The sequence below is a fragment of the Oryctolagus cuniculus genome, chromosome 3 (genome assembly GCF_051225735.1).
Source record: "Oryctolagus cuniculus isolate XC-2025 breed Fujian yellow rabbit chromosome 3, ASM5122573v1, whole genome shotgun sequence".
Taxonomy (NCBI): domain Eukaryota; kingdom Metazoa; phylum Chordata; class Mammalia; order Lagomorpha; family Leporidae; genus Oryctolagus; species Oryctolagus cuniculus.
The window spans coordinates 78,127,201-78,153,400 of record NC_142869.1 but is presented as its reverse complement, the minus strand read 5'-3'; the positions used below and the strand labels follow the sequence as shown (position 1 = coordinate 78,153,400).

Here is a 26,200-nt window from a genome sequence, read left to right as displayed (position 1 = left end):
CAAATCACAGGATTTTAAATGCCTGTACATTGTACTTTCTTTCATGGTCTTCGTCACTTTCTTAAATGTGCAGCCTGACCATACTTTATACCTTTTTAAAGCTATGAGCTCATCCTCTATAGCCTTTGCCACAATGTAGAATGCCTCACTTTTCCTTGTCTTTAGCATTTTGTCTGTGCTAGATATGCCATTACTGAGCTGAGTAAAGGCAGAGAGCCAAAAGGAAAAGATATGTTCAACATTTATAAATTTTAATAAATTATAAATTTTACCATTAGAAACATTTAGAAGAGAGATGGAAAACTGATGCCTATGCTTTCCTTCCTGCAATTATGGAGATTTTATTTAATTTTATAATGACAGTGCAATGAGAATTCGCTATAGTGGTAAATTTGTTAGTCAAGATTAGCCTTTCAAATGTTATCTGAAAATCATTAAGATTTGGTACTTTCTGAGCTCTCAAAACTTTATCTCAGATTATATTGAATTTCTAAGTAAAAATAATGATTTACAGCTTAAAATATAATCAGCCTTTAGTTAAATCATGTAGTTACAGTTTCAATATTCCTCATGTGGGAATTTTTGATAACATTTTCTAAAACTGTATTTAGCTGTTCCTGCCTAATATTTGATGACAGAAGATTAGATGTAGATAGATTTGAGGGTGAATATTTTGGTTCATTGATCACTCCAATTTGCAGACTAGTGCTTAACAGGGAACACAGCTAAGTAATCTGCATTAGTCTGATGGGAAAACACCCTTCTCTCCAAACTTGAGATCATCTCTTTTTGAGAGTTCAACTTTATTATTAAATTTTTAGACAAGTACTGATGTTGTTGATGCAAAAGTATTTGAGAGTTCTCTGGGGCCGGTGCCGTGGCTCACTTGGTTAATCATCCACCTGTGGCGCCGGCATCCCATATGGGTACCAGATTCTGTCCCGGTTGCTCCTCTTCCAGTCCGGAAGGCAGTGGAGGATGGCCCAAGTGCTCGGGCCCCTGCACCTGCATGGGAGACCAGGAGGAAGCACCTGGCTCCTGGCTTCAGCTCGGCTCAGCTCTGTCCGTTGCGGCCATTTGGGGGGTGAACCATCGGAAGGAAGACCTTTCTTTCTGTCTCTCTCTCTCTCTCACTGTCCTACTCTGCCTGTCAAATTAAAAAAAAAAAAAAAAAGAGTTCTCTAACCATATGGGGAAAATAGGTTTCCAACTGGAAGCTATCCATTGGAAAGATGTTGTATGTTCAGTTAACAGAGCTTTATTTTCTCTGAGTTTTCAATAAATATTAGCTGTTTATTATAGTTTAAAATGTTAGTAAGACTGTGGGTTCCAGCACTATGGTGTAATGAGGTAAGCTTCCACCTGTAGAGCTGGTATCCCATATGGGTGCTGGTTCAAGTCCTGGAAACTCCACTTCTGACCCAGCTATCTGCTAATGTGTGTGGAAGAGCAGTGGAGGATGGCCCAAATCCTTGGGTCCCTGCACCCATGTGGGAAACCCAGAAAAAGCTCCTGGCTCCTGGTTTCAGTCTGGCCCAACTCCAGCCATTTGGGCAGAGAACCAGCAGACAGAATATTTCGCCCTTTCTCTCTCCCCTACTCTCCCTCTCCCTCTCTGTAACTCTTCCTTTCAAACAAATAAATACAATCTTTTTAAAAAATACAAGCAGTTTTAAAATCACTGGGATTCTTATCTCATGACCATGAAATGCTGCTTGTATTATCTGAAAGAACTAGATATGAGCTCTATGATTCTTCTTCATTACCCTTCTGTTTCTTTAAGATTTATTTATGTATTTATGTATTTGAAAAGCAGAGTTACAGAGAGAAGAAAGATCTTCAGTTTGCTGATTCACTCCCAAATTAGTCACCAAGGCTGGGGCTGGGCAAGGCCAAAGTTAGGAGCGAGGAGCTTCTTCCCAGTCTCCCATGTGGTTGCAGGGACCCAAGCAGTTGGGCCATCTTCCACTGCTTTCCCAGGAGAGCTGAATTGGAAGTGGAGCAGCAGTGACTCTAACTAGAGTCCATATGGGATGCTGGTCTTGCAGGTGGCAGCTTAACCCACTATACCACAATGCCAGTCCCTACATTTTCCTTCATGACCTAAGTTTATTGAGGACCCTGTTAACAACTTTAACATTGAATTTCAGGAGTATTGAAAATAACAAGAATACAGAGTCAAAAGGTAAGAAGAGCTCCTGTGTAAATGAAAGAATGAACATTTTCCCTATTGCAGTATAATACAAACCAAGGAAAAATGTTGGATATAAAATGGAAGTGCAGAGGCCGACACTGTAGCATAGTGGTTTGAGTAGTTGCATGTGCACCAGCATCCCCTATGGGCGCTGCGTCAAGTCCCGACTGCTCCAATTCTGATCTCTGTTAATGGCCTGGGAAAAGCAGTAGAAGATGGCTCAGGTATTTGGGCCTCTGCCACCCACATGGGAGGCCTGTATAGAGTTCTGGCTTCTGACTTCATTGTGGCCAAGTGCTGGTTGTTGTGGCCATGTGGGGAGTGAACCAGCAGATGGAAGACTTATCTCTCCCTCTCTCTTTGTAACTCTGAGTTTCAAAATAAACAAATTTCTTTTTTAAAAAAGTTCATGGAAGATGGAGTTAAAAAATGTTTACTTAAAAAAATGGAAATGCATTTCATTTAGAGAAGAGAACCTGAAATAGTTTAAGATAATGAATAATACAGAAGATTACCAATCCAAGGACTTTCTACCTTCACTGGAATGTTTCAGAAAATGACAAAGACACACTTCTCTAAAGGATGCTATAAGAATTAGCATTATATTGGGAAGGACTATGGATCACTGGATGATTCCTTAATATCCTTCTATCAGGAAATTCACAATTGCATAAAACACTGTGTACAGCTGTGTACTTATTGCAAAAAAAAGTTTATTGATAAATTTATTGTTTGTTTGCAAACCATTCCTTCAATATCCAATAGAAATTTATAAGACTGGCACCATCTTATAAGATCAGACATAAAAAGTATTCAAGTTATTTGAATTCTTTTTATACTGGCAGTTTATAACTTTTATCTGTGACTACAGTCATATCAAAGATGACTATCATTCTCAATAATCTATTATAAATTTTCTGAGCAAACAGAAGACAGAAATGTGAAGGCTCTGTTTGTAAAGTAATGACAAAAAGAAAGAAACATTAGTGACCCTGATTTTATAACTACATATAGTATACACTTATTAAAATATCAGTGTACCCATAAATATATACAATTACTATAAATTAAATTTTTACTAGTGCTTAATGAATTGGAAATGTGACCTAACCTAATTTGATCTTCACAGATCTAAGATCAATTTTTCAGACTGTACTCTAAGTATACAAAATTATATTTTTTAAAAAATGTATTTAATTGTTTATTATTTCCTAGAAACACACTGAGCTAGACATTGGGGCTGTGTATCATGAAAATATGATTCAAACTACCAACAAGGCCCAATAACATCTAATGAAACAAACTCTCAAGTCATAATTTGTTGAGCACCCCATCACTTTTGTTTTTTTTTTTTTAACTATCAAGTACATCTTTCTTATAGGTGATTTCTGACATAGTCTGTCTTTTCAATTTTGTAACTTTGTTAGCACAAAGTTAGTCAATCTGTGAATCCAGGCACAAGGCCAACCTTGTGCCCAGCTCTGAGTCTCAGATCTCCTTAGGTGGAGTGTAATGAGTTTCTGGACCATTTTGGGGGCAGAGCAAATGTTAAGATCATCCTCAGAGAGTTATCTGAGAATGAGTCTTTGGGAATGGTTCTGAGAAGCTCATTTGTTCAGGTGGAAAGACTTAAAATTTCAGGAGTGTCATTAGCTGTGTCTGACTGCTAAAATTAAATAGAATCACCTAATCATAAAACCTCTAACTGTATTTGCGAAATGGCTCTTATGTGTTTAAGTAACTTAAATGGATCACTTGATATACTGATAGTAATAAGAGGCAGAATTTAGAGCCAAGTCACCACTGACAATTTTTGAAGACCCAGAATACTAAATTTATGAGTCTATGTATAATTTTTTATTTACCTTCCCTTGCATCATGTCATGAAGTTCTCCAAAGGGGACCAGATAATAACTTTTTATCCCCTATGTTTACCTCATATTAGATATTGAAAAGGAGTTTGAAAATGTGGTAATGCAACAAAGTAGCAATAAAATTAAAAAAAAGTATGTAATTTCTACTTTTATAATGGCTCCATAAAAATTATTACAAGCACCTTTAATGTCATGCATATCATTTAACTACTTATTTGTTCATATAAAGTGTGTTGTCAATTTCATACTAATTTGGAGGTTTATTACTATTTTAACAGATGGTCAGGAAACCTAGGTCTGGATATGACTCAAGTATTGCTCAATGAATGCAACACTGGGTTTAAAGTCAAAACCCAAGAGCTATTCCAAGTTCTGCCAGCAACTTATTGGATAACAATAGAGAGCAATGTCTGTCCTCTGTGTCTCTATTTCTACATTACTAAAATAGAGAATTTTCTTTTCTACATTTATGGCATAGACTTGTTGAAAAGATTAAATGAGATAATTTATACTAAAGGTACCAATGACTACAAATGCCTAGTCCCTAGAGTGGAAATCATTATTTATAATTACAGCAATCTATTTCTTCCATAGTGGCAAAAGTCACACCATAGTATTTTTTAAAATGTCAACTTCATTGTCATATACATTAAACAGCATCTGAGTTTGTGGCATGGGCTAAATGAAATCATGTCCCCCCAAAAATGTTAGGGAAATACTTCCATATTCCCCCAGCCCAAGAGAAGTAAAATACTAAAAACGAGAAACTATCTTTGTTCTGTCTACATCACTGTGATCTCAATGATCATATCACACAAATTGAAATTATGCTTTTCTGTAAAAATTAGAGAACAAAAATAAATATAATCTTTCTTATAGGTAAGAATTGATCAACAATACTTATGAAAATCACTGATTGATCAAAATTTGTACAGTGGACACATAAAATTGATAATAACTAAACCCAAGTCAATACAAATTTAACAAAAAGAGATAAAACAAATAATATTGGCTCCATGGTATGACATCACAGAAAATATACTGCATCACTTTTTTTTTTTTTTTTTTTACAGGCAGAGTGGACAGTGAGAGAGAGACAGAGAGAAAGGTCTTCCTTTGCCATTGGTTCACCCTCCAATGGCTGCCGTGGCCAGCGCACTGCACTGATCCGAAGGCAGGAGCCAGGTGCTTCTCCTGGTCTCCCATGGGGGGCAGGACCCAAGCACTTGGGCCATCCTCCACTGCATTCCCGGGCCACAGCAGAGAGCTGGCCTGGAAGAGGGACAACCGGGACAGAATCCGGCACCCTGACTGGGACTAGAACCCGGTGTGCTGGCGCCGCAAGGCAGAGGATTAGTCTATTGAGCCGCTGCACCAGCCTACTGCATCACTTTTACAAGAAGAAGTGCTTATATGTATTTTGCTTCCCTGCAAAAAGAATCAAATCAGATTTAGAAAAAGAATCATGTTAAACAATACTTATAAGGATACAATCAGCAAAATCCACTGTGTAGGAAACTCTCATCTCTTCCATAAATAAACTGCAGAAAACGGAACAAAAAACTATTGATTTTGAGTTCCATAAGAAACATATGAACCAAATGTAATATTTCACATTTGTTTGGATTTGGATTTGAATATATTAATTGAAAAAAATAATGGAGACAATAAAGGAAATTTTCACACAGACTAGGTATTTATTGATTCTAAAATTATTTAAATTTTTTAGATATGTTTATATTATAATACAAGAAAGTGTCCTTACATTTTAAAGATAAAGACTGAAGTATATATGAATGAAATAACATGTTGTTTCAAAATAATAGAATGGCAATGGCAGGAGAATGGTTGAGGGACAGTTGAAAGAAGATTGGTCCTCTGTTGCTAATTGTTAAGTGATGCATTTTGGAGGCTCATTATATGTTTCTCTTTCTTTATCTGTTTATATGTGTTTGAATTTTGCTATAATTAAAATTTATAAAAACAGAATTAACACAAAATTAAGAAGCATCTCATCCTATACAATTACTAGAACTAGAATCACTTAAGATTTGTAAAAACAAAATCTATGTTTTACGTCCTCTCAAGAACACAATGAAAAAGAACTATAGATATGGTTGAATTCTCAAATACAAAGTGAGAAGAAATATTTTATATAGATGATCTGCTAAAGAATATAGCAGACACTCGAAACCTGTTAGAAAGACAGTGAGTAATGAATCTATTGTCCACTGCAATAAGGACGTATTCTTTGGAATAAAACAATACAGGTTTGGATGATACAATAATAGAACTAACAAAACAAAATAGATGGCTTAGGGGGTCATTCAAGTGGGCCAACTGTACAGTGAGCTGTGTGGCTTTATTCTATTGGAGAACATACCCTACTATTAAACATGACTATTCCTGAATGGCACAGCTCAAGTTTAAAAGACTTGTGCATATGCGTACTTGATCACTGACTGTTTTATTACAATAATTGTAATCTGAGAGAGATTGAAAAAGCTATCGTTTCCAAGTGGACAAAAATTTCAGAATTAAAGAACAGGGCTTTTATAAAGTCTACATGATGAACTTCACAAATGTTGACTATGGCTGAATGTCAAATGTAGTTTCTCTATGTTGCAATTAATCACTACTTGGTATGCATCATTGTGTCCATCATTATCACTGGTAGCGTTTTTGGAAAATTAAATGAATTATTTTTGTAAAAATTCAAGTTAAGAAGTCTCCATTTTTAAGATGACTAAAGAAAAAAATTATATTCCCATAAACTACCTGCTCCTCTTGTTGATGAAGTGGGTACTAAGAATCGATGGTGAATAACATAACAGGGAGGTATGCCCTTAAATCCCTTATTCTCCTTCATCTTCTGTGAAACACTAACAAATAATGCTTTTGAATGGCCTTTAAGAGCACGAGCATGCACACACACACACACACACACACCCCTGGCAAATGACTATTTTAAAATCATAATATAAACAACAAATGTTGGGAATAGTGACTCTCTGAAATGTAGCTTGCAATCCATCTGTACCATATGTTAGAGGCACACAGTATACATTGAATGTCTGACTCAGTGTTTAGGTAACTGTAGTTACTTCTTCCTAGAACTTTCCAATTGTTTCACTATTATTATTGGAGGAAGAGATTTGTCCTCTATAGAATAGAGGTTGTTAACAGCATGGTTGTTAACAGCAACCATGAGTAGTCACTCTACAAAATTCCAAAGTTGGCCTTTGAGAGTGTTCTAATTTTTAGTGTCTCAAAAGACAAGGTATTCATCTGGATTGTCACTGCAACCAGCCTTCAGTGATTTCAAAGTAATCTGTGACTTAAGTCTGATTTATGTATACAGACACCATTTAAGCCTCTGAAACTTGTACTGGGCTATCAACTTTGTCTTAATGCCAGAGAGTGCTCAGAATATGTAACAACACCAAATACTGCTCTACTTTATTGCTTAATAACCCCATTTCTTTCTTTCTTGTAGTTCTGCAAATCAAAGTCTTCTGTTTACACTACAGATATGGATTGAGATGTCTAAATGTAATTTGTTTAAAAAAAAAAAAGCAGGGGCTGGCACTGTCGCTTAGCAGGTAAAGCCACTACCTGCAGTGCCAGCATCTCATATGGGCACCAGTCCGAGTCCTGGCTACCCTACTTCCAATCCAGCTCCCTGTTGGTGCACCTGGAAAAGCAGCGAGGGTGGTCCAAGTCCTTGGGCCCCTACACCCATATGGAGACCAGGAGGAGCCTCCTAGTTCCTGGTTTTGGATCAGCATGGCTCCCGATGGTTATGGCCATTTAGGGAGTGAGCCAGCAGATGGAAGATTTCTTTCTGCCTCTGCCTCTGCCTTTGCTTCTCTGTGGCTCTGCCTTTCAAATAAATAAATAAATCTTTTTTAAAAAGGCAGAGTAAAACCAAATGCATTTATGTTCATTATTCTGTGACCAAATCATTTGGATTAAATAATTATAAGAAAAGGTTGGGCTGCAGCACTGGCATTCCATATCAGAGCTCTGGTTTGAGTTCTGGCTGGTCTGCTTCAGATCCAGCTCCCTGCTAGAGTGCCAGGGAATGCAGTGGAAGATGGTCCAAGTGCTTGGGCCCCTGCCACCCAAGTGGGAGACTCAATGGAGTTTCTGATTCTGATTCCTGGCTTTGGCCTGGGCCAGCCCTGGCTGTTATAGCCAAATGGGGAGTGAATCAGCAGACCAGTGGAAGATCTCTCTCTCTCTCTCTCTCTCTCTCTGTAACTACCTTTCAAATAAATAAAAAATATGTTTTATAAAAGAAAATGTGTGCTCTATGATAGGTTTCCAAAACACATTTTACAGGGGATAAATTCTGAGTATGACATTTATATTCTATTTATGTTATTATCTAACATTGCTAAACTTACACATTAATGCTCAATACTTTTGACAGAATTCAGTCAGCTACTAAACCTAATAGTCAACTTTATTAAACACACTCATCATAGGAGAAGAATAAAACCAATGCCAGAGTTTCAAGATAGACACGCAAGGCTTCTTTTTTTTCATAGTATCTGAAATTAGTCACAAGTACATTTCAAGGCTGAGGTGTGTTCCTTGCAAAAAACAGTATTTAAAAATGAAGTGTGATCTGAGATGGCTAAGCTTATATGCAGCCTACAGACGATAAACCCTTCATTTCCTAAATGTTTTGTCATTGCAATGGAAGAAAACATGTGATTCTATGAACTGTAACTGACATTCATTATGTCTGTCTGCATTTCATCTTCACTGGGTTTCCTGGGCAGGGGAGAGGGGCAAGAAACTGTCAGAATATAAGGATTCATGAAGAGGAAGGTTTTTTTTTTGTTATTTCATAGTAGCTTATTGCATTTCTGCAGCATCACAGAGCAGACATAACTAGCCCTTGGTCTGAAATCACATCGTAACAAAGGGAACAAACCTCTCAGGAAGCTTTAATATTTCAGAAGTAGTTTGTTATGTGTAAATTGAATGGAGGAAAAGTTACCTAAGTTTAACGTTCTCAAAGTCTAGCACAGTGTTAACAAAATTTAGGTGATCTAGGGTGACAGACTTCTCAGTGTAAAAAAAAAAAATAAAAAAAAAAAGTAAATGCCTTACATGGGATGCAGAGAAAATTCAGTTCATTTTTACTCCTTCCCAGAAATTGCTATTAATTCAGGAAACCCTATATGTTCTGCTTTTTAGTTAATGTGGATTTATATCTAAAGAGTAAATAAAGAATTGCTATCTACAAACATTCCCATTAAAAGATGAGTGGGTGATCTACACTTATTAACATCAGATAGTCATAGTATTAGAAGTGAATTTAGAATTTGTCTTATTCTATCTTCTGCCCCACTGCACCAGCCATTTTTCATAGGTGAGAAAAAATAGATCCAGGAAGGATCCAGGACTGATCCGGGGTCTGAAAGCTGGTGTGAAGATGGATTAAAACTGAACTACACAATTACATGTGCCCCAAATTCCATCCTTTTCAAGAATACAATGTTTCCACCATCTTGATATTAAAATTGTGCAGCATTTTTAAATTAGCTGAAAATTTAAGAAACTTCAGATGTTGGATAATGTAGACCTAGCCCAACATGAGACAAAATCAGTAGAGAGCAGCATAGAACTGTGGAAACTTTTCCTCTTCCTTATTATGGAAGTTATATAGTTTCAAATTTTTCAAAGTACAGAAGAAGGGCTGAAATAGATTTCATTAGAAAATGTTTATGAGGAACAGATGCAACATGCTCACCTCATATCTCTTCATGTTGAGATTCATCAAGAACCTAAAGGAAGTTCAGAAGATAGAAAATCCTCATATTTGGTGGACAGGAGGAATACAAGTGGTGAGGATATTTAGCTAAAATAAAAGAACAAAATATGAACCAACAGGGACTTCAACACTTTGTTGGAGGACATGCTTTCTGAAGTCTACTGTATCTGGAGAAGATCCAAATCAAATCAAAGGGATGGATTTGTAAACAGAACTGTTTAATTAGATACAAAGAAATTATGGACTTCTTCCTGTTGCCATCTAGGTTCTCTAAGAAGCAAGCAACATGAAAGAATCAGATATGCCAGGAATGTAGTGGACGAAATACATATCCATGTTACGGAAACCAAGCAGTAATAGGTTTGGAGAGTTTCTAAGCCACAAGACAGGTCTGATACCTATAAAAGGACAAAGAGAAGGAAGAAAGATTGGTTAGGAGAAGTACAGTTCTGAGAGAGTTCCAAGAAGGCTGACAAGCAGTTCCATGGACTAGACTGCCATCCTTGGTGTCCAACATGGCAGGAACATCTGGGCTCCAGTATTTGGTCATGCCCATTCATCAGCTGGGAGCATCCTCCAAAGGATGGGGCTTCGGTACAAACAGTGAGGCAGAACTCAAAGTGGAAGCTGTCGGCAACAGCAGCTGCACTTGGAGAAGATCTGAGTTTGTGTGTCTTGGTGATCTCTTGTGGCACACTCATCCTGATCTTTTACTCTCATTTGGCAATACCTTTATTAATTTTATTTATTTATTTATTTATTTGACAGGTAGAGTTATAGACATTGAGAGAGAGAGACAGAGAGAAAGGTCTTCCTTCCGTTGGTTCACTCCCAAATGGCCGCAACGGTCGGAACTGCATTGATCCGAAGCCAGGAGCCAGATGCTTCCTCCTGGTTTCTCAGGCGGGTGCAGGGGCCAAGCACTTGGCCCATCCTCCACTGCCTTCCTGGGCCACAGCAGAGAGTTGGACTGGAAGAGGAGAAGCCCAAACTAGAACCCTGCGCCCATATGGGATGCCGGTGCTGCAGGCAGAGGATTAACCAAGTGAGCCACAGCGCCGGCCCCGGCAACACATTTAAACAAAAGAAATCGGTCTTCGAACTGAATCATTCAGTCTCAATCCTCTTGATTTTCTTTTATAGATTTAAAACATTTTGTTCATTCTATGTTAAGTATTTCATGACAGCTAGTGGATTAAATTAAAATAAATTTTAATTCTCATTTGACGACAGAATAAGCAGAATGCCTTCTATTCTACAGTGATTTAAAGCAAATTGCTGTATGTATTACAGTGATTTCAAATGTATTTAAAGTTTTTTGAAATTGAGAATTATGTGAAATAGTCTAACAGTTTAAGTTTAAACGAGGCAATTAGCTGGTTACAACTGTAACTACTAGGCCCTATTTAAAATAATGAGGTCTGACAGTTATGGAATCTGAATTATTCATTGATAACTAGCTTTTCCTCATCTGCAAACCATGGCTAGCATTAATAACAGAGGTGTAAGTGTGATAACCAAAGACTCTGACATTAAGAACACACACGCTAAAGTGCTAAATTCTTATTTAATTAAAAAGGATCATGATAGCAATATTTTTCTTGAAAGAAAATCATTAAGCAAAATGTGTTTTCTCCTATGTTTCATCTTACTCTTTCTCTAGGATAGATTTTCCTTAAGAAAATAATTATTTTTGATTGCATACAAATAAAATAATTTTCTAAGCAGCTATTGTCAGCAAAGTGCAAAGAAACAAATATTTTTACTTATTAAGTTTTTCAGATAATCACTTTAAAATTCTACTCCCCTTATTTGTAATCCATTAAAACTGATGAATTATATACTTCAACCATTTAATTGGAAGAGAAAAGTAGGCAATAATAAATAACATGAAAAAAAGCAAATAATTCAATTGATGATCATTTAATTGAAGTGAATACTGTGATTACCATGAGCCAATTTACTTATTGGCAGCACAGTTCAAAACTAATGGAATAAATCAACTTGTTGATACCCATAATTTTGCAGCAAAGAAAAAATGACTTTCAAGAGGCCACAAGGCATAAATCCATATTGTCCTTTATAGTCACAAACAGTACAACCGAGGGAGGGGTGCCGAATGTATGTGTGCATGAAAAAAACTAAAAGGCGTGATTATACACTGTTCATTTCTGCACTGCAGAAAGATTTTTTTAAAAAAAGAAAAGGATTTTTAAAAAAAGACAAAAACAAGAAGCCAGTTCCTCGGTTTGTTACTCTGGTCACTATATGTTCCTATAGACATTGCATACAAATGTGCAATTCGATCTTTAACTTACCCATATTGATATTCAGTCAACTGCTTACATTAATCAGGTTGACTATATGCCCCACTCTACCCAGGATAATCCTGGTTTATGCCTGTTGTTTCAGTATAGTAATTTTTTAAAAAATATGTAGTGAGCCTGTTCACTCTCCAAAGTACACTGATGTGGCTATTCTAGTAATTATAGTCCTAACAGCACCCACTTATGGACTGTACTATAAAGCAGGTCTTGAGCTCGATGCAAGACCTATGCTTTAGGCTTGTATTATTATTATCTCCTTTTCAAAGTTGGAAAGGTGGATTTCTGAGAGGCCAAGCAACTTTCCCCATGTAACACATTTTGTCCAAGAGCCAGGATTCAGACCTTGGTCAGCCTGAATATAAACCCATGCTCTGAACCATGATACTATATTCCCACTGTCCTGTAACTCATGAGAATTCTAGTCAGATTACAGTAAACTGTAAAGTGACAGTCACAAATACACTTCCAGTATTCCCTAGTGTCATAAAGTCAACAACTTTTATAAAGCATGATTGGCACAATTTTAACATGAAAAATTTATACAAATACACACGCACACACATACACACACAAATGATAAAGTAAAAGATCTTAGCCAGCTAATAGAGTAAGAAAAATCTGCTATGCTTCAAGATTTTTTTCCTGGTATTCATCAGTAGCACAACCCAGCAAAAGAGTAAGTGACTCTAGTTAAGCCTGGAGTGTCCCAAGAGTCCAAGTAACGAATGTTCCAAAATAGGCTTTCAGATATGTCTCTGTTACTGGATTTATGGCTCAGTGACTATGCATTTGTAACACAGTGGTCTCTTTAGAAGGACTTACAAAAGGAGAATTTGAAAGATGGCTTTTTTTATTAGTGCAGATATATATGCCATAACCTGATTTCTTTTCGGTACAGATGTCAGTTACAGTATACCTATCATGCTCTGTAGATTGTGTCATTGGTCAAGAAAGAGAGAAACCCCAATATAATGATTAATAATCAATGTGTCTGGCCTTTAAGTCCACCCAGAGGAGAAATGAAACACTGATATAGAATCTCTCCCTGAAGGAAGGAAAACACTGAGGGTGGAAAAAGAGGGCAGGATGAGCTACCCTTGGAGGAATATAAATAGTGGAGCTGTCTAGTTTGGGTTCTGCTTGGTTTAGTATAAAATGTTGTAAGTGAATGATACATGAAGTTTGCATCAGAGTTTCCTTTTGTAATAAAACCATTAATATCAAATAAAATAAGTAAAATATAAGATATCATTTTAATGCTTTATTCCCCCCCCCCTTTTTTTTTGACAGCTGCCCTGCTGCCTCTGTTCTTTTCCCAACTGAGCAGCACAGTTTGAAGCAGATGAAGAAAGACTTTGCCATTGTATCTACTACTAAAGATTCCTGGGAAAGGAATTATTACAGTTTATTCACACACTGCCATCTAGTTAGATTATCCCTTAAAATAATAACCTATGTATGCACGCTTTTCTGTCTCCCCAATTTTCTATCTTCTATGATCCCCTATGTCCCTCTTTATTTTCTTCTGGTGACTGCATTTGTCCTCTAACAAGAAATCTAGCAGAGGTGTTTGAAACTCTAATACACAATCCCACTGATTATTTTATGCTAATGAATGAACTATCTAGTAATATAATATTTCACTTTTTGTGCCCTCCTGGTGGTAGCATAAGATAAATTCTAGAGTATCTTTAATTAACTAAAGGAAGTAGGAAAAAAAATCTCTGAGGATTAATAATATTTATGGCCCTAAAATAAACAAACTAACAGATGAAGGAGGGAGGGGGCACCTAAATGGTAGTCAAATCTTGGAGAGTTAATTAAAAGGAAATTCATGCTTATTTTGGCCTTTTCATCTGCATATGGTATTGATGCTGGGAAACAGTAAATGGCAATTTGTCATGGTCTCATTCTTCCTTCAAACTTCTGTAATCTATATATATTTCACCCTCTCCATTTCTCTTTCTTTGTACCTTCCACTGCCTGCTGACCTACACATTTCTATACATAACCACTAAATCCTAGTCTTTATGCCCTATCACAAAACTCCAGGCATTCTCCAAAGTTATAGGCCAAGGCTGCTCAGGCAGGGGCCCTGGGTTGTTGTTTAATTTGTAGACTTAAATGAATTACTTCAAATAAATGAAGCTGTGCACAAACCAAGAGCCTGATTGCTTTGTGTCCAAACACTGAGCGAGAATATAATTGAAAAAACAAAGCTGGAGGCATCACAATACCTGATTTCAAGACATACTATAGGGCAGTTATAATCAAAACAGCCTGGAACTGGCACAAAAATAGATTTGTAGACCAATGGAACAGAATAGAAACTCCAAAAATCAATCCATGCACTGACAACCAACTTATCTTTGACAAAGGAGCTAAAGGACAGTCTCTTTAACAAATGATTCTGGGGAAACTGGGTTTTCATGTGCAGAAGTATGAAACTAGACCCATACGTTACACATTACATGAAAATCCACTCAAGATGGATCAAAGAGCTAAATCTATGATCCGATACCATCAAATTACTAAAAATTTTTTGGGGGCCAGAGCTATGGCTCACTTGGTTAATCCTCCACCTACGGCACCAGCATCCCATATGGGTGCCGGGTTCTAGTCCCAGTTGCTCCTCTCCCAGTCAAGCTCTCTGCTGTGGCCCAGGAAGGCAGTGGAGGACGGCCCAGGTGCTTGGGCCCTGCACCCCCATGGGAGACCAGGAGGAAGCACCCGGCTCCTGGCTTCGGATCGATACAGCATGCTGGCCATGGCAGCCATTTCAGGGGTGAACCAACAGAAGGAATACCTTTCTCTCTGTCTCTCTCTCTCTCTCATTGTCTAACTCCGCCTTTCTAATAAAAAAAAATCTTTGGGGACACTCTTCAAGACTTTGGCATAGACAAAGAATTCTTGGAAGACTCCAGAAGCACAGGCCATCAAAGCCAAAATTGACAAATGGGATTACATCAAGCTGAGAATGTTTTGCACTGCAAAAAGAAACACTCAGCAAAGTGAAGAGGCAACTGACAGAATGGAAGAAAATATTTGCAAACTACACATCTGATAAAGGGTTAACAGCCAGAATCTATAAAGAGCTCAAGAAATTCAACAACAAAACAAACAATCCAGCTAAGAAATGGGCAAAGGACTTGAACAGACATTTTTCAAGAGAGGAAATGCAAATGGCCAACAGACACTTGAGAAAATGCTCAGGATAACAAGCCATCAGGGAAATGCAAATCAAAACCATAGTGAGGTTTCACTTCACTCCAGTTAGAATGGCTCTCATGCAGAAATCAAAAAAAGACAAATGCTGGAGAGGTTGTGGGGAAAAGAGTACCCTGGTCCACTGTTGGTGGGAATGTAAACTGGTACAGCACTTGGGAAGATAGTATAGTATAGAGATACCTCAGAAAGCTGAATATAGAATTGCCATGTGATCTGGCCAGCCCACTCTGGGTAATTTACCCAAACTAAAAGAAATCAGCAAAGGAAGAAGGGTTGGGTTGGAGCATGGGCAGGAAGGAAGGTTGGGGGAGTGTTACTATGTTCCTAAATTTCATGTATATATGAAATACTGAAACTTCTATAACTTAAATAAAATTTAAAAAACAGAAAGAAAACTTACAGAGAAAAATCACAGAAATTCATAGAAAGAATTCACTTTTGTCTACAGCCATACCACCACCCCGAATGCACTAGATCTCATCTGATCTCGGAAGCTTGGCTGGTTGGGCATGGTTAATACTTGGATGGGAGAAAGGATTCACTCCAGCTATTGTTCATGGAGCCTTTTAAAATCAAGTTGACATTAACAAACTGAAAATAACTATTAGAAAAATTGGTTAGAATGTGTGGATGACAAGGCCTAAGAAAGATGGGTCTAGATAAAAGAAGAAACAGGGAACTGGTCTAAGGCTCCCAGACAGGATCAGCCCTGCTATTGGTCTGTGGTACACACTCTAGTCTTAAAATCTGACAGGCAGCATTAATTAATTCAGCTCTTGATTTCAATTAAACAGGGAAACAACAATGGCAAATATAAACTAAGTTAAGTACAATTCTGGGATGAAGTTTATATTCCTTGGTAAAATTGTAAATGAGCTTATATTTTCTTCTCAGTATTTTTATATTTGCAAATTTTATACAACAAAATATATCAAATTTAGCTATTGCTTCAGTTAAAGGTATAAAAATAGTAATAGATCATTTTATATATATATATATGTGTGTGTGTGTATATATATATATATAGAGAGAGAGAGAGAGAGAGAGCGAGAGAGGTCACCTTGACAAGATCTTTAAATAATCACGATTCCTCCTAGATCAGATGGCATAGCTTCCAGTTCAAGGCCAATCCTTGTCTTACAGCATGGAGCCCAGTGGGCCTCTAGCTGTATAAAGCTGCTAGAGCTCCTTGCTCCCAGAACTTCCCAAAGACAAGAGTAAAATTCAAATAAAGATGGTTCTCAATTATATAATGAGGATATCCTTTTCTCCATTCCTAGGATCCAATAACCTTATGAAATCCATTGCCACTAGAAATAACAGGTCTTGTAGGCAAGATGATATGAGTCATTCAAAAAGGAACTTAGCCAAGAAGGAATATGTAGGGTTGAAGTTCAGTTCACACTCCCCTCACCATAGTTTTTGTCCTGGCTTGAGGCTGCATGATCCTGGAGAAAAGAGGGCATTTTTGTTACTCAACCACCCAGAATTAGTGACTTTTTGTGATTTAGCCTGGGAGATGGAAACCTTAATTAATTCACAGAAAGGTGCTAAATCTAATAGGCATGACGATGAAATAGTACATCTTGACCCTCTCTTAGCTCTTCACCTTGAAATATTCTCATGACTGTGGGTGTTTCAATAAAGAATGCTAATTATCCAAGCCTATATTCCATGTTCTTGGAGCTCTTTTTAGAGTTAGGATCTTAAAATTAATTCACAATGGGGTGAATGTTTGGCCCAGTGGTTAAGATGCCACTTGGGATGCCTTCATCCCATATTTAAGTGGCAGGGTTTGAGTCCCAGCTCTGTTCCCAATACCAGCTTCCTGCTAATACACACCCTAGAGGCAGCAGGTGATGACTCAAGTACTTGTGTACCTGTTACCCATATGAGAGGCCTGGATTTATGCCCAGCCCCAAATGTTGTGGGCATTTGGGAAGTAAACCAGCAGGTGGAAGATCTCTCACTACCTCTGTCTGCCTCACTCTTCTCTCTCGCTCGCTTTCATTGGCTTTCAAATAAGTAAGCAAATAATTTAAAAACACTAACTCTATACTAAAGTGCTAATGGTTAAACATTGTAATATGGTTGTCCTTTTAAGGAAGCACTTTTTTCCAATTTACTTGAAGGCTTTAACTTAGTTCCAAAACAGCCAGAACCACAGAAAATTTATTTAAACTGGAATTGATAGTGCGGAACATGTTTGTCTTTTCACCTTACAAATCTACCAAAGAGTTAGTGCCACTGAGTGTTCTTCATGGCCCATTCTTTTTCTTTTTTAAGAATTTATTTGTTATTTATTTGAAAGGCAGAGTTACAGAGAGAGGAGGAGAACAGAGAGAGAGAGAGAGAGATTTCGTCTGCTGGTTCACTCCTGAATTGGCTGCGATGGCTAGGACTGCATCAGGGCAAATCCAGGAGCCAGGAGCTTCATCTGGGTCTCCTATGTAGGTGCAGGGTCCACAGCACTTGGACCATCGTCGACTGGTTTCCCAGGCCATTATCAGAGAGCTGAATCAAAAGTGGAACAGCATGGACTTGAATCTGCACCCATATGGAATGCTGGAGTCACAGGCGGCAACTTTACCTGCTATGCCACAACACCAGCCCCTTGGCCCATATTTTAAATTTGATACAGGACCTATGCACTGAAAAATGTTTGGGTTGTACAATACCATCAGTTGAAGATACTTTTTTTTTTTAAAAGCAAATATCTAACTCTATAGGAAAATACTTGAAAGACTGAATTTCAAATTCTGAATGCTTATAATGTGTGTAACATTAGTCAAGTCACCTTGCTTACTTATTCTGAGGAATAAATTAGATACTTGTGGAAAACCCTAGAAAAATGGTAGAAAAATAGCAGAAACAGAAAGAATGGAAATAGAAGCAGAAATATTCATAGCTCCTATGGGTCTAATACTACATACACTTTCAACAATAATACAAATAATCAAAAAGGTATGTTCATCAAATAGGATAATTTTAATTGGAACAAGAGTATTACAACAGCAGTTTTTTAAAAATTCTATTTCTAAATTAATTTATAGTGCAACTAACTTCAGATGAAAATCAAAGAATATAGGTGTAGGTGTGTTTGAAACATCGTCATCCACTTTAACAGGCTCACTATGGGAAATATTTCTTTTACATTAAGATTCTTTCTTGGCATCTTCCCTCATGGGACTTGTTCTTTTGCTGAATTACTCATTTTAATTGAGAATTATAAAACCACACAGGGGGTATCATCATGCTGAGATCAAAATGACTGAAGTTTCCATAGACTTCTTTATTTGTGCAGTGGGTTGATGATAGCATGTTCCAGCCTAATTTAATAGATAAAACAGTTCTGTTCTTTAACTACAGAAAATAGATGAAATGGCATTTGCTTTTCACAGCCAAGGTCTAGATAATTTTATTTCTAATTTTCATCTTCCACTAAAATATTAATGGAATCTTTCATCAATAAAGTGTGCTATTTCAACATTATTGTCAGAGTCTGATTTTCAAATTGCTTCCATTAACTTCAGGAAAACATACTCCCACTCATATTTCCTATGGATGTCTTCATATCCTAAAATTTCCCATGGTCCCATTGCCAAATTATACTGTGAAAACTTCACCCTGTAAGCAAAACAGAGAGTCAGTGAAATGTGTAAAGAGAAAGGTTAATGGGATAACAAGATCAGTTTATACCAAAATATTTAAACTCAGAATCAGAATTAACACCTACACACACAGAGTACAAACATAAACATTTATATCTTAAAACTAATCTGGCACACAGCATGAGGTTGACCAAAAATGAGATAGCAAGTGAAACATTAAAAAAAAAAAGTAGGCACTAAGATCCAAGAATTTCAGCCATTTTGAGGAACCATAACATTATCAGGCATCATAGAAAATACTGTAATTCATACTTTTCCTTCTCTCAGAAAAGAAGGCTGAGGCCCAAGAGTTTAAGATTCTTGCCTCTGAATGAAAAAATGGTGAGAGATAAAGCCAGGAGAGGCTTGGTTGCCTGATTCCTGTTTGAAGCTTTCCCGGTGTGTTATGAAACTCCTAGAGGTCTGCGTTCCAGTTGAGAAAGCAAATGAAAAAGACATTGTTGGCAAGTTGACTTTTAAGGACAATGGGCAGAATTCTATCAGAAGGTGAGAAAGTACAAACAGGAGAGCACAAAAACCCTTCCTCCTCACTCATGTCACATGGAATTTTTTGGGGTGCCTTACGTTCTTTTTCCTAGTCTTTGGATTTGTACCTTTTTAAAAAATCTTCCCATGACTTTGGAAGAAGGCCCATTCACATTAACTTCCCATTTGTCCAATGGCCTATCTCCTTTAAAATCACTTTCAAAATGTTATCTTTTATTGGAAACCTACTACAATAATAAAAGAAAACTGACACTTATTGAACAGTCGAACTGTGCTCCCACGTGAAGGCGATAGATTGATGGCTGCCTGTCACCTTCACATAACTACCTCCCATCTCTTACTAAGCCACAGTACATATGTGCACTATGACTGTATTCCATTGACAGTAGTGATCTAAAGCATGTGGAGTCTGAGGTTAGGCAGTCTCAATTCAAGTCGTGACTCAAGTCAACATCTCCATAGCCATGCTCCTTACTCTTGGCTTCTGTTTCCTCATCTACAAAATGGGCATAGTAATACTAACAATTTTATTGATTAATGTAGTTACACCTCATAAAGCACTTGGAATCATGCCTGGTTATACTGCAAACCCCTGGTCAGTTTAATTACTATCATTAGCTCATCTTTAGTTACTTAACTAAATTCCACTTCCAGGCAGAAAACTCACTGAAAGCAGGAATGATTTTAAGCTTCCTTTGTTTAGTGCAGAGCATAGTGCTTTTCTCAAAGGAGATTTCAATGTGCGGTGTAGTCCCTGTGACAGAGTTGCTCACCAAATGTGATTCTTTTTCCTGGTCTCAAGGCTAAGTAACAGTTTCCAGTCCCTTGCATGAGAGAGGAGCCTGTCACAACTTCTCACCAAAGAAACTGTCTCTGAAGCACCCTGTGAATTCCAGTCCAGTCTGAAGCACTGAGACTGGGTGTACTCTCCCCATGGTTTTTCTTGTCCTTAATGGCTCATTGTATGCTAAATTCTACGCATTGAAAATATGGCATCTCCTTTCTTTAAATAACTCTACCCTCTACACTGTACCTTGACCAAATAAATCAAGAAAGGTGGGGAGAAGCCTTTGACTTGAAAGTCTACTTAAACTTTCCACTTGTTGTAACAGCAGTGAGCCCACCCTGTCCGGTGAAGTCCCTGCCAGATAGTTCTGACAAGGAAAAGATAGGTATGACAAGGATAAAAATGAAATAGCCATTGAAAAAAAGTATTGCTGGTTTCAGTCTAATAGCCTGTGTTCCAGAAACAACCCTGTCTTCTCAGAATCACAAGTATAAAGTGTTTTAAACTCCTTAATATATTTTGCTTTTTAAATATTCACTGAAAATCTTGTTTGAGCAAAGGTTTAAAATGAGGATTTAAAAACCATTGCATTACAGAATAAATTCTATTTTCTTTAGAGTCATAGCATGTTTTAGATACCAGATAAATATAAATAAATAACACATCAAGTTACATAGCTAATCCACAGTTTTTCTGTCTGCCTTATTTGAAACTTAAAAAAGACACCAGGTTCATCTTCTTAAAACATAAATCTTATCATACTTCTTCTAAGTTGTTATATAAGAAAAGTATCATGAAAAATTTGTTTCATGCAAAACATATAGGAGTTTCCAACCTAATATCCCAGCTTTCAAGGCTTCTTGTGTTCTATCCCCATCTATCAGAATCTTTAAGATACCCATGGCAGGGGCTGGTGTGGTGGAACAGGTTAAGCCACCACCCATGATGCCAACATCCTATATGGGTGACAATTTGAGTCCTGGGTGCTCTGCTTCTGATCCAGCTCTCTGCTAATGCACCAGGGAAAGAAGAGGAAGATGCCCTATTTCCTTAGGCCCCTGCACCCATGTGGGAGGCTCAGATGGAGTTCTAGGCTCCTAGCTCTTGCTTGTGCAGCCATCTGGAGAATGTACCAGTGGATGGAAAATCCTCTCTCTCTCTGTGAGTGTGCATGTGTGCATGTGTGTGTGTGTGTGTGTGTGTGTCCCTCTCTCTGTAACTCTGCCTTTCAAATCAATCTTTTAGGCCAGCGCTATGGCTCAATAGGCTAATCCTCCGCCTGCCCTGTGGCGCCGGCACACCGGGTTATAGTCCCGGTGGGGCGCCAGATTCTGTCCCAGTTGCTCCTCTTCCAGGCCAGCTCTCTGGCGGCCATTGGAGGGTGAACCAATGGCAAAGGAAAACCTTTCTTTGTCTCTCTCTCTCTCTCTCACTGTCTACTCTGCCTGTCAAAAAAAAAAAAAAAATCCATCTTTTAAAAGAAATTGTCAGCCTGTGCTCCTTTGGAAACTAATATTTAAAGAGAGAACACAGGACCGGCGCCGCGGCTCACTAGGCTAATCCTCCGCCTAGCGGCGCCGGCACACCGGGTTCTAGTCCCAGTTGGGGCGCCGGATTCTGTCCCGGTTGCCCCTCTTCCAGGCCAGCCCTCTGCTGTGGCCAGGGAGTGCAGTGGAGGATGGCCCAGGTGCTTGGGCCCTGCACCCCATGGGAGACCAGGAAAAGCACCTGGCTCCTGGCTCCTGCCATCGGATCAGCGCGGTGCGCCGGCCGCGGCGGCCATTGGAGGGTGAACCAATGGCAAAAGGAAGACCTTTCTCTCTGTCTCTCTCTCTCACTGTCCACTCTGCCTGTCAAAAAAAAAAAAAAAAAAAGAGAGAGAGAGAGAACACATAAGCGTGTCTTTGTAGTTAAAAACTCGAAATGTAGAATTTGATTTTCCAGGTTGGAATCTTCACTCTGCCACTGTTCACAGACCATTGGCAAGTCAAAAATCCTCTCAAGGAGCCAGCACTGTGGCACAATAGGTTACTCTTCCTCTTGCAATGCCCACATCTCATATGGACACTGGTTCTAGGCCTGGCTGCTCCACTTCAGATCCTGCTCTCTGCTATGTCCTGGGAAGCAATGGAAGATGGCCCAAATGCATGGGCCCCTGCACCTGCATGGGAGACCCAGAAGAAGCGCCTGGCTCTGGCCATTGCAGTCACTGGGGAGTGAACCAGTGAATCAAAGACTTTTCTTTCTGTCTCGCCCACTCACTGTCTGTAACTCTGCCTCTCAAATAAATAAATAAAATATTAAAAAAATACTCTCAAGTCTCAATTTCCTCATCTGCAAAGATAGATGTGTATCATAAAATTTTTAAGACATCATGGGGCCGACACTGGCGCAGCAGCTTAAAGCCCTGGCCTGAAGCACCGCTATCCCATATGGGGAGCCAGTTCTAGTTCCGGCTGCTCCATTTCCAAATCAGTTCTCTGCAATGGCCTGGGATAGAAGTGGAAGATGGCCCAAGTCCTTGGGCCCTTGCACCCACATGGGAGACCCGGAAGAAGTTCCTGGCTCCTGAGTTTAGATCGGTGCAGCTCCGGCCATTGCGGCCATCTGGGGAGTGAACCAGCAGATGGAAGACCTCTCTCTGTCTCTACCTCTATCTGCAACTGTCTTTCAAATAAATAAAACAAATCTTTAAAAAATTATTTTAGACATCTAATAGATTAAGACTTCAAATACTCTTAGAACAGCATCTGATACAATAAGATCTGCTACATTAATGATTGTCGTGATTATACTGTATTGTCCAATCAAATTTCATACCATAATTTACACTCAAGGGACTATGTTGGGTGTTTAGGAGAAACAATTGAAAATAATACATAGTGACTGCCTGCAAGAACTCCTCAGATCAGGCAGAAAAATCTTAAACTTGGAAAATATTAGTCTTGGTGGGGGCATGCTATGTGCTTAATTTAATTGGAATTTTAGTAGGAAGGCATAGACTGTGCTTTAAATGCATTCCTTAAAAGCAAGTCTCATACCAAAACTCCTTTTCATAAAATGTTTATTAAGTTAGTTTTTTTTAAAACTACATATTCAGCATTTTACCTAAAGGGAAAAAAAAGGATTTTTATCTTCGGAGATTTAAAAATGTTTAGTACTAGATATGCTATTTCCCATAGTAAAACATAAATATCAATTAGCCATATGCTGAATATGAAGCTTGCTAAAACTTATTAATTTTGCTAAGTGTTCTTGTTAGATATGCAAACAAGAAATAAACTGCATGGTGTTTTTCTCCACAAAGATTATTTTAATAGTAAGTTTTTTAGAGCACTGCTCACACTGAGATTAAATATGCAAAAGAAGAACTCTCCCCATATTTTATTCCTTTCGAATATTTTAATAAAGGATTAACTTCTTCTGCTGTGAACATTTTCATGTTCTGTAACTTCCAATTGCTTCTGATTTTACCTTACTACTGCTAGTTCTATCACCTTGAATCAGAGCCCTCTCTTGCCATTTTTTCAACCTTTCAAATGCTTGTAGACAATGATGGAGGTAGGGAGAAAGCCAGCAAACACAGTTCCAAGACCTCTTTGCCCCACCAGCACGCAACTCATTTAACAGTATACAAATGATTTAACAGTAATCCCAGCTGAGTTCCCGGAGGAAATCATTTCCATTCCCACCACTGCTTGCAGATGGAGGTCATGTTTCCCTCTCTCCTTAGTCACTGCTCAGCCAAACTATTCATATTTACATAATTCTCCCAGTAGTGTTAGGTAAACTTTTTGAAATCAGAGCAGTTTGTAGAGTTGCACATGCAGGAAGGGTTGTGGAATGTGGTGACTGAAGAGATCCTGGCCTAGGGCATGAATGATGAATTTGCTTTGCTCCATCCTAGACAGTCTCCATTCGCCCCTCCAGTTCCAGATCGGTTCCGTGTCATGAAAGGGTGACTTACATGACCTTATTCTCTGATTCTCTGTTGTGTTTGATGGAACTGAAATGCTGAGGATATCTCAGAGTAGGAAGAAACTGGAGTTGGGGTATCTATTCCCTGCTATGCCTAAGACTGGCAATCACTATATTCTTACACTGGCAACCACACCTTCTGTCTGAGTGCCATCTCTAAGACCTACAAGCATTTGCTCAGATTCTGGTATCCATTCTTTCTCATTCTCTCTTTATGGTTCAGGTTGCTAACATTTTGTCTGTCATCATTAATCCCACAGCATTTCAGCATCCCTCGGGTTTCCCCTTCATCCCATTCACCTCTTTGTACAGAGTCTGTTAAGTGAAGTCTCTTTAGTTGTCCTTAATGAGATGGCACTCGTTTTTCTCCGATGCTGGTGATGTTGCCCTCAGACTACACAGCGAACAGCAGAGAGCCTCAAGCATGTCAAAACCAGTGGGCACACTAGATGATGCCTAAATCATCAGAGCAATGTTTGTTGTTTGTTTTCATTCTGAAATCTTAGTGAGCTTTGCATTTGCAGCAATCCAGAAGTAAGTACAAATTTAAGACAAGATTGGACCGGGATAAAAGTGATTAGAAAGCTGGTAATCTCAGAATTTCTCAGGGAATTTATCATTTCTATCATTTGTTGCGATTTCTCAGAGTTGGCTCTCAAATGTCAGCAAATACCTCCACTTGGCAACACAAGTGATACTGGCCTGAGAGCCTGAAACGCAGGTCCCGCTATTTTACTGAGTTACATGACCTTGGGAAAGTCACTTAGTCTTGTGGACTTCAGCTGTGCCAGTTGTTGGTGGAACAAAGCTGTAACACGCGGCTTTCTAGTACCTGCCACACCTCAGTGTAGACACAGTTCATCTTGAGAGTAAAATCTGGTGAAGTACCAGCCTGATTCTGAAGCACAGCTTTTCATATAATCCATACACCACTCTACATCGTCTTGAGTTACAATCACCTATGGAGGAGGGAGCCTGCCCTACAAAATGTGCACTGTTGTCTACTCAGCTACACAAGCTGAGACTGTATTTCACCTCTCTCCCCCCACAACACAATGCCTGATGGAGTGGTGTCTGAGCAAGGACTCCATCCTGGTCTGGGAAAGAATGCTATAGTAGCATCATCCAGTGCCTGATGTCTGGACGAACGGTCTGAGTATCTGAGCTAACCACGCTCAGTTCCTTTCCTAAGCTAAGTCTTTGTACAACTGTTTTTTACCTACGATGTTATCTGCCCCAAATGCCTACATTCAAATGAGTAAAGTTGTTTTACCGCTAAGCCCCATTCAAATAGCAGCTCCTTTCTATAACATTTCCCTGCTCCTCTTCCTGTGCTCTCCTAGAGCACCGCCTTCCCCCTCCACTGCTCCTCTGACCTCCGCTATCAGTCAATCACACTGCGTTATGCCTGATGATTTTCTATACTATCCCTCCTACCATTCCCAGTGGGCCATGTGCTTCTCTGCTTTACCCAAACCCATTCCCAGGGCACAACATACAAATCTGCACTATCAATGATAAAAGCATTACTGAATGAATGGAATAAATGACATACCTTTTCAAAGATAGAACTTCAACACATACTTGCATTTTTTTCATTATGTGCTTGTTTGTATAACTATTCTTAATATAGATCGATCCTATATAGATACAGTTGATCTGCCCAGAAGACACAACAGACATAAAAGAAGAAAGTACAATGGATAGAATGAACTAAAATTCTCACTGTCAAAAGAAAGCTGTATTATCTTTGAAACAAAACTTTCCTGTGAGCAGCCATAGAACTAGGATTAAGAGATGCGTTAAGGAAAATTTTCTTTTGTAGCGGCATGGTAGTGGTAGTGGCTGACGTTGTAACTGTTTTCTC

General features: G+C 38.5%; 2 long non-coding RNA genes across 2 annotated transcripts in view; both read left to right on the top strand.

Annotated features, from left to right (window-relative positions):
• LOC103348766 (uncharacterized) overlaps positions 1-14,339 on the top strand; it is a 56,459-nt gene extending 42,120 nt beyond the window's left edge. The window contains exon 3 of the long non-coding RNA XR_011387586.2: positions 13,474-14,339. This is a non-coding gene — a long non-coding RNA (uncharacterized LOC103348766). The remainder of the gene's footprint in view (positions 1-13,473) is intronic.
• Positions 1-26,200, top strand: part of LOC149127396 (uncharacterized) — a 548,503-nt gene that overhangs the window by 208,425 nt on the left and 313,878 nt on the right. The gene's annotated exons all lie outside the window — the stretch shown is intronic.